Here is a 15,025-nt window from a genome sequence, read left to right as displayed (position 1 = left end):
GTAAATTTTTATCTGATGCAAGGTATCTTAAAGTGATCATCAATCGCTCTCCGGCACTGACGGGTTGCCTCATGTTGGTGATGATATTGAGTTCGATCTAAACAAATCCACTCCCGAAGAGCGCGAGGGTCGTCCAAAGCCAACTCCCTCACCAGCCTATGGTACACACTCTCTTGACGCCTTCTTGACAGCCAGGGGCGAGTCCAGACGCGGGGTTGTTCATCCCGCTCCCTCATCAGGCAGACTGCCAGTAAAAAGTAACCCCATTGCTGCTGAGTGAGGCCTTGGCATCGTTCCTGATTGAAGAAATGTGCGTGGTTCTCCATGATGGTCACAACTGATGTTTACAAACACAATTTAAGTTGCTGCTAACAGAAACAAATTCCAGTACGTGTGAACAATAGCAGAGGTGTGATCCCGCTAGCAGGAACAAATTCCCTAAACAGCGGGAACTCGAGAGGGGAAACATTGTTCGTCTGAACCACGCTAAAACACCAACACCAACAAAAACAATAATAATAATAATAATAATATTATTAATAATAATAATTATAGCTGTAGTAGTAGTAGTAATTGTAGAAGATACTCAGGCAAAATCTTGACAAAAACCAAGCTCGCTCATGGGGAATTATAACAAAGACTCAGCCATTATGGGTTCTGTGTATTTCGAAGCAAAGGCTTTACAAACATACAAATAAAGTTCCCTATCACATCATTGTAATGCAAAAAAAAACATAATAATACATCACACAATACTTTTTCATTTAATACTTCTCTATAAAAAACAAAAAAAAGACGAGAAACAATACTGAAAATTACTTATAGTACTTGTTACGGCCCGCCCGTAACATACTCCACTACCATCACCTCCTCCGCTTATCACCTCGTTCGCCACCTCTCCACCTCCCCTTCCACGTCACCGTCTCGTGAATCTTCCACGCCACCGTCTCATGAACCCTCCATGTCACCGTCTCATGAAGCCCCGCTACTGTCCCGAAGTTGGATTCACGCGGCCCCATTCGACTCCAGCGGAAGTGTTAAAGCAAGCTTGGCTTTCTGGAAAGTCAAGTCGAGGTCCAGGCCTCAACCAGTGAACACAACGCCTCTTGGGACTACCGTGGGATCAACCATCACCCAGCACTTCACCACTGCGACACAGCATAAGTATCACTTCCCCTCGTCCGTTTTTTCCACATTGCCTCCATATAGGATTAGGATTATTGTTAGGTATTAAGTTGGGTTCTTTATTGTTGTATTTATTTCTGTGTTATATGTATATGTGTATGTCATTTTCCTGTGTTTCATGTTTCATGTTATATCTATGTGTGTCAGTTTCATTATGGGTTATTAAAATAGCTTTTTAAAAGTGCCCCCTTTGCATTTCCTCACCAGTTGAACCTGCAGTGTTTTTTTTTTATTGTTATTGTTCACCGGCTCCCCGATGCCAATCTTACCCGTTTAACCGGTGAACATAACAATTGGCGACCGTGACAGGACTATTATAACCCATGTTCAGTGTTCCATTTTTCCAGTGACTTTTTTTCTGTGATTACATTATTTTTTTTGTGTTTCTGTGGTGTTGTGACTTTGATGTGTTTTTTTCTGTGACTTACTCTGCGTGTGGTTTAAATTTACCTTTGTGCGATCAAGTGGCTCCTTCTGGGTTAAAAGTGCTTCGTGACTTTCATTGGTATCGCATAGCAGTGGTAGAGCAGGAAACCAGGTAGAAAGGCGTGTTCACCGATAGCACTTATCTCTATTTTTGCACATAGGCAGGTGTGTAATAAGTGTTATCCAAGTGTTGGGATCATCATATGTTCATGCGAACCCTCAATCCCCTCACTTCGCGGATAATTTTTCTCGCTAGTTAGAATCGGCCATTTTAACTAGTCTCTCAGACTAATCCGCCTCCTTATCAATAACAAGTCTCAGTACAATTCGCTCCTCACTCTCAAGTCTCGTAACTAGAGTAATCCGGATCCCTCTTAATGCCGTAATTCTCTAGTTTACCCCCTCATTAGTGATTGTACTCATAAGTGTGTACTTAAGTATAATCTAGGTAATTTCCAAGGTTGCTTTCATTATCACTCTGCCAAGTTCCTCACTAAAGTAATTCGCTTATCATTTTTTTTTTGTTGTTGTTTAACATCTATTTAATATGGCTTCCGCTCAGTTTAACGTTGAAGATTTTTGTGCTGACCCTTCTCTGGAACAACTTAAAGGTGCTACCTTCATCCTGGTCCTCAAACTACGAAGGTCTTCACCGATCACAATCCTCTGGCCTTCCTTCACGCCATGATGAACCGAAACCAGCGCATTCTTAGGTGGGCCTTGTTAACTCAACCCTTCAACTTGGAAGTCCAACATATCAAGGGGGAGGACAACATCATCGCCGACACCTTATCAAGATCTCCCGTCTCACCTCCTTCATGAGGCCATTACGGAGGTCTTAGGGGGGAGGAAATGTTACGGCCCGCCCGTAACATATTCCACTACCATCACCTCCTCTGCTTATCACCTCGTTCGCCACCTCTCCACCTCCCCTTCCACGTCACCGTCTCGTGAACCTTCCACGCCACCGTCTCATGAACCCTCCACGTCATCGTCTCATGAAGCCCCGCTACTGTCCCAAAGTTGGATTCACGCGGCCCCATTCGACTCCAGCGGAAGTGTTAAAGCAAGCTCGGCTTTCTGGAAAGTCAAGTCGAGGTCCAGGCCTCAACCAGTGAACACAACGCTTCTTGGGACTACCGTGGGATCAACCATCACCCAGCACTTCACCACTGCGACACGTCATAAGTATCACTTCCCCTCGTCCGTGTTTTCCACATTGCCTCTATATAGGATTAGGATTATTGTTAGGTATTAAGTTGGGTTCTTTATTGTTGTATTTATTTCTGTGTTATATGTATATGTGTATGTCATTTTCCTGTGTTTCATGTTATATATCTGTGTTTCATGTTTCATGTTATATCTATGTGTGTCAGTTTCATTATGGGTTATTAAAATAGCTTTTTAAAGTGCCCCCTTTGCATTTCCTCACCAGTTGAACCTGCAGTGTTTTTTTTTTTTTTATTGTTATTGTTCACCGGCTCCCCGATGCCAATCTTACCCGTTTAACCGGTGAACGTAACATACTATAGCTGAAAAATACAAGTCACCCATCTTAGCTGAGACTATAAAAGTATTTAAATGAAAGAGGGACTGAAGCAATAAATTATACCTTGAGGTAACTTACAATATTTAAAGACTCACGTACATATATATTCTTAACAGTACTAACGATAGATAATAAACATAGAAGCAACACCAAGGTGAGCAATATTGATGATAACATTTAAAAGAATCAACAATACTATACTTTTTATCATTATCATTCTTGCTAATATCAATTCTACTTATCTAACTCTTAATTGCATTTCCATCATTAACGCTGCCTTTATAACTAGGTAAATATGGAATGTTTTGTTGCTGCTTTATTCTTACCAACGTAACCAAATATAATTCCTAATTAAGTCACCACCAATGGTTATTTGATAAGTGGTAACAAATGCACCGTAGTCATACGCCTGACCGCGCACAGCGGTTTGAGCAGAAAGCAGCAGGGTTATGGACGTCCGTCACGGTCGGCGACCACTTTATAAATGACTTCTTTTTCTACTAAAAGATTCCCCATGCATATATTTTAGTAAATTTCGACTGCCAGAGACGTACACTTCCTCAAAATAGGTATATTGAATGATATACTAAACTCGGTTAAGTTGTTGGGAAAATCAAGATTGTCAAAGCGTTTTCCCCATTGGAATTGTACTGGATGAGGTGGTCCTCCTGCAGTCTCGGCGTGCGGTACGATATCTTGGGATCTTTCGTCATGGTGGGACACTTCATGCCACACTGGGAATCGAGGCAATCACGCGGGACGGTTTCTTGGGGACAGAGCCGGCCGGATAAATATATATATATATATATATATATATATATATATATATATATATATATATATATATATATATATATATATACAGTAATCGCCCGCGTATCCGGATTATAGCAACCAAGGCCCTGGCGGATACGCGAAATATCCGGATACGCGGAATTTCCTCTCCCCACCCCTTATAAATTGAGAAAAAAAAAAACGTACATAACTCAAATGGATAAGAAAACAATGAATGAAAGCACAATAAATTATTGTGTATACAATAATGACTTCCTGGAGCATGGTAAAATGATAACATATCAGATACCTGCTTCTCTAGAAAATGTGAGGGTTGGGAAGGTGCCATCAGCAGCGTCATGGCAATCTGCTGTTTTAATGCTGAACTGGACACTATCTGAGTCATTATTAGTGTGTTGAAGTGAGATAATGCTAGTGAAGTATTTATTGCTTGTCTGGTACAGCTTTCTACCTCTGTCTCAACATAATCTTTTGTAATGGTGTTATTGTGAGAGCTATATGTGATGTAAAGTTGTGATGATGAAGGCAGTAAGAAAAAAAAGTGTTTGAAAAGATCATAACAGTCTTATGATATAGAGAGATGGTGGAGAAGCCTGACAGTGAGGCATGGGGTGAGGCAGGGTCTTGGAGGGGGAGATAACATGGATGACGGAGGGGAGAGGGGAGACCCAAATTGAAAGTCCAGCTGTCTCCCAACAATACATTTGTTTGTTTGTTTCTAGTTGTCTTCTTTTCCTGATGTTTCTCATTCTAATTCTCGTCAACTTATACCTGTCAGGCAAAAATTAGAGAGCTAAATGACACACTTCCGTATTTAACTCCTGGCCACGTACTGTATACTAGGGTCATCCACGCCCTAGAAGGTGCTGGTGCCACGATCCATTTCATCTGGATACCCTTTCATGTGGGTATCCCGTTAAATGAAAAACCAGACCACCTTGCTCAGTGTGCCCTACAAGATGACACTGGACCCTGGCACTGAGCACACTGGGTTATGTTAAGAGTAGCATTAAGGACTTTGTACAAAGTAACATTAGTGATCAGTTTGAGCTTTGTTGCCATAGGGGCAGTAACACTAGTCTTCACTATGCACGTGTCTCCCAGAGCTGTGCTTACACCTACGGGAGACACACTGCATCACATGACACAGTGGCAATGAGGCTCAGATTAGGCTACAAATACTTTTGGGAAGTCAGTGCTTCTCCTGGTGTGTGCTGTGTGCTGCACCAAGGGGACGCACTCTGCGTCACTATATCATGGAATGTCCTCTCATTGCTAAATTTAGGCCACAAGGTCAGCATGACTTGTACAGCCTCATTGACCATCTCCTAGACTCTGCCACCCTCAGGGAAATACTCAGGGAATATCCTCAGTTTGCTCCCAGACTGTAGGATGTCTTAGGCAATAAGGTGTGCAATATGTGTATTTATTTATTGAAATACTTGTATTCTTGTTGTGTATACTGTCCAGAGTTATTTTTGTGATACTTTAACCTTAAGTCTTTGCCCAGGGGGTGGGTGGTAAGGCCCATCCTCCTCCTTTGTTGTAATTATTTATTAATTCAACAATAAATGTAACAATCAATCATAGGGCGAGCCAGGCTATGACACAACCACACAAGACATTTGAAAATGGCTTCCTGATGGGAAGGGTATTTAATTACCAAAAAATAAACTATACCATCTGGTAATTTAGGGCCTGAAGATTTTTGAGATACAATAGTAATCCCGAAATCTTAAATTCCAAAAATAAATAAATAAATCCTGCATCTCCCTAAAGTCTGAGTTTAATATTTTTTTGGGGTGGGGAATTCGTATAAGTCATATATATATATATATATATATATATATATATATATATATATATATATATATATATATATATATATATATATATATATATATATATATATATAAGGCGTTTTCAGTAGCGTCACCGCAAGGCCAAACATGTTTGAGTTCACGCTGAACAGGACAGTGCTGAGGTCACCGTCGGTGGTGCCAGACGACCGTGTCACTGTGATCTCAATCCCTGGGAGAAGTTATCGTACACATCAGTTGCCTGAGCCAGCACTGTGGTCAAGACGTAAACACAGCAGCATAGTGGAAGAGTTTGGAGATTTATTCTTTGATGGGGAGTATTATAGGTCACTAGTGTTTCATCATTTGTATATGCCGAGGGCCGAGCAGCGCAATACTCATAAAAAACAAGAGGTCTTCAGTCCTGGAAGTGGTTTGATCTACGCGGGCTTGTTTTGAAGGTGTTCCATTGTAGATGTATGGCTGCGGTTTTCTGACGCCTATATTAATTGAATTACGTCAATAATTAGCAGATGATCTATTTTTACCATCATTCATTACTTTATGATATAAGGATTTGCTAAAATATTATCATTTTTTCACCTAATAATAGAAAAGTAAATCCATTATTGTATCGAATTCACGACTAGTAGAATGGAATCGGACAACACCCACAACAAGGACGGATAGATGCGACATGTCACCAGCTACCACCAGCTCCTTAATTTATTTCACGCCGTATTTTTTATATCGGTTCTCTCCAGGATGCCGCACAATATGTAAACGTAAATCTACATCTACAGTACCCACTTCTATGGCCTAATATACGTCTAACTATTCAGTTTTATTCGAAATGTAACTCCTTCTTGATCTCATTCTATGAGGTTGATGGGGTTGCTCCACGCTGATTGGCTAAAAAGCGTTTGCCAAACGAGAGCAAACGCTTTGGAAAGGCGTTTGCTCGCGTTTGCGAAAACTTGCCTCCGTTTGACTCCGTTTGTCCCCAGCCGCGCCGCTACTGAATACGCCTAAACAGAAATCGCCCGCGTATCCGGATTATAGCAGCCAAGGCCTGGCAGATACACGAAATACCCAGATACACCGAATTTCCTTTCCCAGCCCCTTTTAAATTAAAAAAAAAAACATGTACATAACCCAAATGGGTAAGTAAACAATGAATGAAAACACATTAAATGCATAATCTGGAACAAAAAATGGTACATAAGCAGTACAAGGGGTGATGGGATGTATACACTACACACAAGTACTTTTCCGTCAACTTTCCTTGTCGCGTTTGTCAACTGTAAACAAACATGGCTGCCCCTTCACCCCCCAGCTAGCTGCCGCTATTTTGGGCCTTAAATACTCTTTATGAGAAACTTCAGACAGCTTTGTCCACTCATAAACGACAGAGCAGCTCATCTTGGCCATTTGCTTCTTGGAAGCTCTGCCTTAGAGTGTCTACAGAGAAATGTAAACAAACAACTGAACCACTATTCGCTGCTAGGAATAATATATATATATATATATATATATATATATATATATATATATATATATATATATATATATATATATATATATATATATATATATATATATATATATATATATATATACATATAGTTGCTTTCAACCTTGTCAGCAAACCATCAGCAAAAATGGTGGAAGACATTTTTGAGATGTTTGACTGTGAAGCATTGATTGCAGAGGTCAAAAAAAGACCACTGGACTTTATGAATTCCAGCTGAAGCAATACAGCAATAAGAATATCAAAGAAAAATTGTGGACAGAGGTGCGTGAGGCTGTGGTCACCCAATGGAGTAATCTTTCGCCTGGAGAAAGAAATGAGAAAGGTAACACAATGTATTTTATTAAAAGAAAAATATAATTCGTCAGTAAATTTTATGTTACACCTGCCTGCTTGTTTGTGTCTGTCTCTTTGTATGTTAGTATGAATGCATGTATATAAAAAAATGTGTATGTTTGTATCTATGTGTGTATGTATCAACATGTGTATTAGTATATAATATGTTGGTGGCTTGGTGTGTGTGTGTGTGTGTGTGTGTGTGTGTGTGTGTGTGTGTGTGTGTGTGTGTGTGTGTGTGTGTGTGTGTGTGTGTGTGTGTTTATATTTCTTTCTTATTATATGATGACACTTCCCTCATGAGTGGCTGCTACCGAATGGCTCTTGTGCAAGTACATGCACTTACCATTTTTCGTGGCGACCATTTTTTGAGGCAGCTACTTTTCATTGCGGCTACTGATAACAAAAAAAGTGGCTCATGTACACCCAGCCTATAATGAATTATATCACCACCCAAGTGCATCTTTGGTGTAGCCACCTAGAACCTGGGTATCTTGGTGACATGTAGGTAACTTTAAGCCACTCGATAAAATGGCATAGCTTCAAAGCGGTGTGTGGTGGGATTCGAACCTACGTCTGCCCGATCCTATGCTCACCACCTTATCCACTACGGCACTGCCTCCTGGTAGATCACATTGACTGTGAAAATCACATAATGGTACCATATAATTATATATACATACATACATACACAGGCAATCCCCGCTTAACGAACGTTCACTCAACGAAATTTCGCTACAATGAACGTTTCCTTTTACTATCATCTACTCGTATAACGAACACCAAACTTGCTTTAACGAACTTTATCCAGGTAATTTTTTCCAAGTTTGAAATCCCAGCTGTATCACGCAAGCCGACAGGCTTTTGAATACACCAGCGCCTCTCGTGGACAAAACGCAGACCACTCACTCCATCAAGGATTCTATAGTATAAGGATATACGAGTTCAATGAGCTGGCTGGAGGAATTGATTAGGGAGCTTAGCTTCTAACAGATGGCGCATGGATCGCAGGTAGTAAGGGGGTGAGGGATGGGGTGGTCCATCAGTGGGGGACGATGAACGCCGTTACAAGATTCAAACAGTCAGTTAGTCACAGGAAGGAGCGCAAGGTACATCTGCCATCGCCCGCTTCCGCCTGGGCCACACCATGCTCAGTGCTCACTTGCACTGCCTATGTCTGTCTCGTGACCACTTTTGCCCTTGGTGTAGGACTACCCCTGATGCCATGGAACATTTCTTGCTTCAGTGCCCACGCTTCCACTCTCAACATACTGCACTACGCTCCCGGCTCTCTGCCCTGGCCATCACAACACTCGACCTGCCCACCCTCGTGGCAGCCTGAGGCGTCCACCCCTCCTGGCAACCTGCTGTACTTCGCCTTACTTGTGCCTTCTTGAGGAAAACCGGCCAGCTACCACGCCTATGATACACACACAGGACTACCCCAGGGCTCATAAGGATCCAAAAGAGGCCACGAAGATCTATGGATCCTTAAGAGGCCTGGGGTAGTCCTGTGTGGGTATCACAGGCGTGGTAGCTGGCCAGTCTTACTTAAGAAGGCACAAGGAAGGCGAAAGACAGCAGGTTGCCAGGAGGAGTGGACGCCTGAGGCTGCCAGGAGTGTGGGCAGATCAAGTGTTGTGATGGCCTGGGCGGAGAGCCGGGAGGGTAGTGCAGTACGTTGAGAGTGGAAGCATGGGCATTGAAGCAGGAAATGTTCCATGGCATCAGGGATAGTCCTACACCAAGGGCAGAAGGGGTCACGAGACAGACGTTACCGGTGCAAGTGAGGAGTAGGGTGTGGCCCAGACAGAGGCGGGCAGAAAATATATATATATATATATATATATATATATATATATATATATATATATATATATATATATATATATATATACACACAACTAATTTCCCTAGCGCGGGTAATATGTACCGTAGACGTGCCCGCATTAGGGAAAATTGCATTAGGGAAGCATCAAATAATAATAGTTTCCTATGGAGAAAATTCCAACTGGTACCAGAGCCTCCAATATTTGAAGTTCCTCCACCAAAAAACTTACCTTGCGGTACTCAGAGAGAATAGCTAGACATACTACTAGATAAGGATTTATATCATCATGATACTACTGTATAGTAAGGTTAATTAAGGCTGATTAAGGCGAATGATCCTGATAGTTGATTCGTTGACCTTGAATTGCCTTGCGACCTCAACGATCTTCTTGCCTTGTGCTAGTAAGTCCAGCACTTTCCCCTTCTCTTGTAAGGTCATGGCCACCCTCTTGCGACGAGGGTCGTTCACAGAAAACTTGAAGTACGGCATATTATTTTCTCTGAAGCAAGGGAAGAACTCAACACAGTGAGGGCAGGGTGAGGAATAACGAACGCGGGTGGTGGTGGGAGTGTGCGTGGGTGTGGTGTGCACATCAATGCTGCGCGTTAGGGAAGCAGAAACGCGGTAAGGGCTAAAATGGCTTTTTTATATTATACCGAGTTAGGGAAAACCGCTTTAGGGAAACCTGCATTAGGGATATATATATATATATATATATATATATATATATATATATATATATATATATATATATATATATATATACAGGCAACCCCCGTTTAATGAAGGGGTTACGTTCCTAAAAAACACTTCGTTAAGCGAAACTTCGTTAAGCGAACCGATTATAACAAGTTTAACCACTGATTTGAACTTCCATTGAGAGTAAGCAAAGCGAGAGTGCATCATAGTACAGTAAAAGGTTTAATGAAAGTAAAAATTATGAAGTTAAACATTTAGGTAGTTTAATTTAAGTCATTATAATGTACACTAATGTATGTATGTACGTAACTTTATAATGTTGATGATCTTAACTTTATGAAGGGAGGGAGAGTGAAACGGGAAATACACTAACCGGCAACCTGTGGAATGTAAACAAAGTGCGCATCATGGTACTGCATACAAAACTTATGTACCACATTTCCACAAGGCTTTCCATTTTATCCATTGTAGAGTCACGAGTTCTGGTGGTTCTTTTAGCTTGCAAGGAAGATGAGGTCTCACTAGCCTTCTTAATAGAGTCTCTTGACTTGAAAATAGTAGACAGTAGATGGAGTCAAGCCATGGTGGGAAGCAATGTTATTAGTTTTCTGGCCTTTCTCTTGTCTGTGAATAATACCCAGCTTCACTTCGAGAGTAAGACACTTCCTGGTCTTCTTAGGAACGTTAGGCCACATTGCAGGGTGTTTTGGTGGTAAGTTGAACTAAGGAAGATGAGCTGCTGGTGACGCTGTTATGTTTTGACTGGGCAGTGAGTGGTGCGTGTGATCTTAATCTTGAACTTGATGCTACAGGTGATACAGAATTTCTTCTGAGTCAGGCCTTTGTATCGGCAGAGCCTGTGTTGTCCACGAGAGGCTTGATCTTGATCTTTTTTCTACAGGTGTCTCAGGATTTCTCCTGAGGCAGGCCTTAGTACCAACAGCTCCTGATGTATTCAAAAGCCTGTCAGCTTGCATGATACGGTGGGGCTTTCAAATTTGGAAAAAAAAATACCTGGATAAAACTTCGTTAAAGCGAGTTTGGTGTTCGTTAAACGAGCAGATGGTAGTAAAATGAAACCTTCGTTACAGCGAAATTTCGTTGTGTGAACCTTTGTTAAACGGGGGTTGCCTGTACTTTATTTCTGGCAAGCGGTACTCACACTTATCTTTGTTGAGGGTTAAATTGTATTTCTCAGCAACTGCTTTGAAGCGCCTCAGGTTCTCGTCATGGTCCTCTTGGTTCATTCCTCTTATAATGAGGTCGTCGATGTAAGCAAAGGTGTCAGTCAGCCGATTATCAGATATCAACGTGTTGATGGTATATATATATATATATATATATATATATATATATATATATATATATATATATATATATATAAACATGTTTTATTTGCTTAATAAGTTCATAACCACGAGAGAATGCAGGGAAAAATAGGGGCTGGAGAAGAAGCATAGGAGAAATCTTCTTAAGTTACTCTTGAAAACGTTTTCTATGAAAGTACTCGCTTCTAACAGATGGCAGCACCATTGCTGTCCTCCAAACTTTAACCCACACCACAACTTCCTCTCTGTATCTTCCTTGCACTCCCTTAACCTTCCCCGCTCTTAGTTCAAAACAAAAACAGGGTCCAGCAGCAGCTCGTCATCTCACGCTCAGCATGCCACCTAAACGCCCTGCAACCAGCCTTACAATATCCCCTAGCATTGCTAAGAGGAAAAGGAAGTCTCTTACTATCGAAGTGAAGCTGAATATTATTCACAGACATGAGAAAGGCGAGAAAACTAATAGCATTGCTCGCCACCATGGCTTGACTCCATCTATTATCTCTACTATTTTCAAGTCGGCAGACTCTATTAAGAAGGCTGGTGAGACCATATCTTCCTTGCAAGCTAAAAGAACCACCTGAACTCGTGACTGCAAATGATAAAATGGAAAGCCTTGTGGAAATGTGGTACTTAAGTTTTGTATGCGGTACAATGATGTGCCTTTGTTTACATTCCACAGGTTGCCAGCTAGTGTCTTTCCCACTCCACTCTCCCTCCCTTCATAAATTTAAGATCATCAGCATTATAAAATTACTTACATACATACATTAGTGTGCATTATAATCACGTAGTCTTAAATTGAACTGCTTAAATGTTTTAACTTCATAATTTTTACTTTCATTAAACCTTTTACTGCACCATGATGCACTCTCGCTTTGTTTGCTCACAGTGGAAGTTCAAGTCAGGAGTCAGACTTGTTATAATTGGTTTGTTCGCTTAACGAAAATTCGCTTAACGAACTTTTTTTAGGAACGTAACCAGTTCGTTAAGCGGGGGTTGCCTATATATATATATATATATATATATATATATATATATATATATATATATATATATATATATATATATATATATATATGGGAGACTCAATACTCACACGTCTAAATATTCGAACTTTTCAATCCTCGAACGCAAAAGTTTGATTTAATACTCGAAAATATATCTGATAGTCGAACGTGGACACACGTGGTTGTAAACAAAGGCTCTCTGGTGTCTCCCTTTCCCCCCTCCACCAGTTGTGACTTGTGCTGCCGTGGTCATCAGAATAATATTCTCCTGTATTCTATCTGTAGTCTTTCATTTATAAACTTACATTAACACCAAAGGCTTATTAGTGGTGAAAATATCTGGTTATCAAACGGTCGCACATTTGATCATATACAAAGCTCTGTCATCTCCCTTCTTGCAGCAACCATTGTACCGTTCTGATACCATATTACTGGTAATACTGGTATACTGGATGCCGGTACGCATCCCTAGTCCTGCCATGTCTTTGGAAAAACAACATTCTTCTGTATTCTGTCGGTAGTTTTTCATTTAGAAACTTAAGATGGCACCAAAGAGGCTTATTAGTGATAAAAATAAGGAATTTAGTGAGAGTGCAAGTGTTAGTGAGCCACAGGCCTCCACTAGTAGTTTCACAGGAATCACGCCACGAAAAAAGTTACAACGACATTTTCATGGATGGTGACTCATCCTCCGGCTAGCTCCCTCCTTCTCCCCACCCTTCTCCCCTCTTCTTCACTTTTGGTTGGTACAAATCCAAGTTGTAAAAAAAAAAAAATACTTTGAAATTTTTATAAACTTGAGATTTTGTTAAGATTAAAACAAATTACCTGATTTGTTGGTATCAATAGTCAAATTTTTTAATACTCAAACAGCCATTTGAAACTAATTAGGTTCAATTATTGAGTCTCACTGTATATATATATATATATATATATATATATATATATATATATATATATATATATATATATATATATATATATATATATAATTCCAGTCCTAGGGATGTGCTATATACCTGTCGTATGTTCCCTGATTGAGTATGCTGTCTCTGTTCTAATACAGTTTAGTTCTACCCAGCTCTATCCCCTGGAGCTTGTTCAGAATGAAGCCATGAGGATAATTTTGGGATGCCCCAGGACTGCACAGATTGAAATCCTCAGAGCTGAACTGCACCAGCTGAGTATTATGTGTAGGATACAGGAAATTACTTGTCGTACTGTTGGTCAGATGTTATGCATGGGCTCTGACTCTCTAAAGGGATCACTGACCTCCTATATCATGATACTCGGACTCCTTCAACTCCATACCTGAGGAAGATCTTGGGAGTACTTACAAGTGTAGATATAGTTGAGATCTGTATTAATGTTGTTATTTCACTGCTCCCAACTCATTTGGAACCCTCACCGTGTCAGTGTTGATATTCACTAGCTCACTGCATCAGCCCAAAAGGGATGGCTCCCTCATGTGCTGTAAGACATGTTTGTGACTAAATTGTTCAAGTACCCCCACATTCAGGCTATTCATGTTTATTGTGCATTGGTCAGTCAATGGCAGCAGGTCCAGATGTGGCCTGCTCATCTGTGGCTACATTTCTGCCAATCACTACACTGACACTGAGGTTTCCAGGTGGCTTCCTGCACACATGTCTGTAGGCTGTTTTGGAGCTGCTCCATAATGTAGCACCTCTCCATAAAGATCTTTATTTTTTTTGTTGACAGTCAGGCTGCAGTGTATGCTCTCCAATCTACCTCCCACATGGACCATGATCCAGTTAATAAATGTCTTTATCTCATCCACACCTTAGAAGGTGCTGGTGCCACAGTCCATTTCACCTGGATACCCTCTCATGTGGGTATCCCACTTAATGGAAAGGCAGACCACCTTGCTCTATGTGCCCTTCAAGATGACACAATGGACCCTGGCACTGAGTACACTGTAGGCTATGTTAAGAGTAGCATTAAGGACCTTGTATCTAGTAGCATTAGTGATCAGTTGGAGCTTTGTTGCCATAGGGGCAGTGGCAGTAGTCTTCACTATGTACGTGCCTCCCAGAGCTGTGCTTACACCTATGTGAGACACACTACATCACATGACAGGGTGACAGTGAGGCTCAGATTAGGCTATAAATAGTTTCGGGAAGTCAGTGCTTCTTCTGGTGTATGCTGTGTGTTGCACCAATGGGACACACTCTGCATCATTATATCACAGAATGTCCTCTCATTGCTAAATTTAGGCTGCAAGGTCAACATGACTTTTATACCCTCATTGACCATCTCTTAGACTCAGCCACTCTCGGGATATACTCAAGGAATACGTTTGCTCCTAGACTGTATGATATTTATGCAATAAGGTGTGCAATATCTATATTTATTTATTTACTTGTATTCTTGTAATGTATACTATCTATCTTTATATTTTTGATACTTTAAGTCTTTGTCCAGGGGGGTGGATGGCAAGGTCTCCTCTTTTGTTGTATTTCATTATTAATGCAACAATAAATATATCAATCAATCAATCAGTCAATAAAAAAAT

Source organism: Portunus trituberculatus, chromosome 38 (assembly GCF_017591435.1).
Source record: "Portunus trituberculatus isolate SZX2019 chromosome 38, ASM1759143v1, whole genome shotgun sequence".
NCBI classification, from domain to species: Eukaryota; Metazoa; Arthropoda; class Malacostraca; order Decapoda; family Portunidae; genus Portunus; species Portunus trituberculatus.
This window is presented reverse-complemented; position numbering follows the sequence as displayed.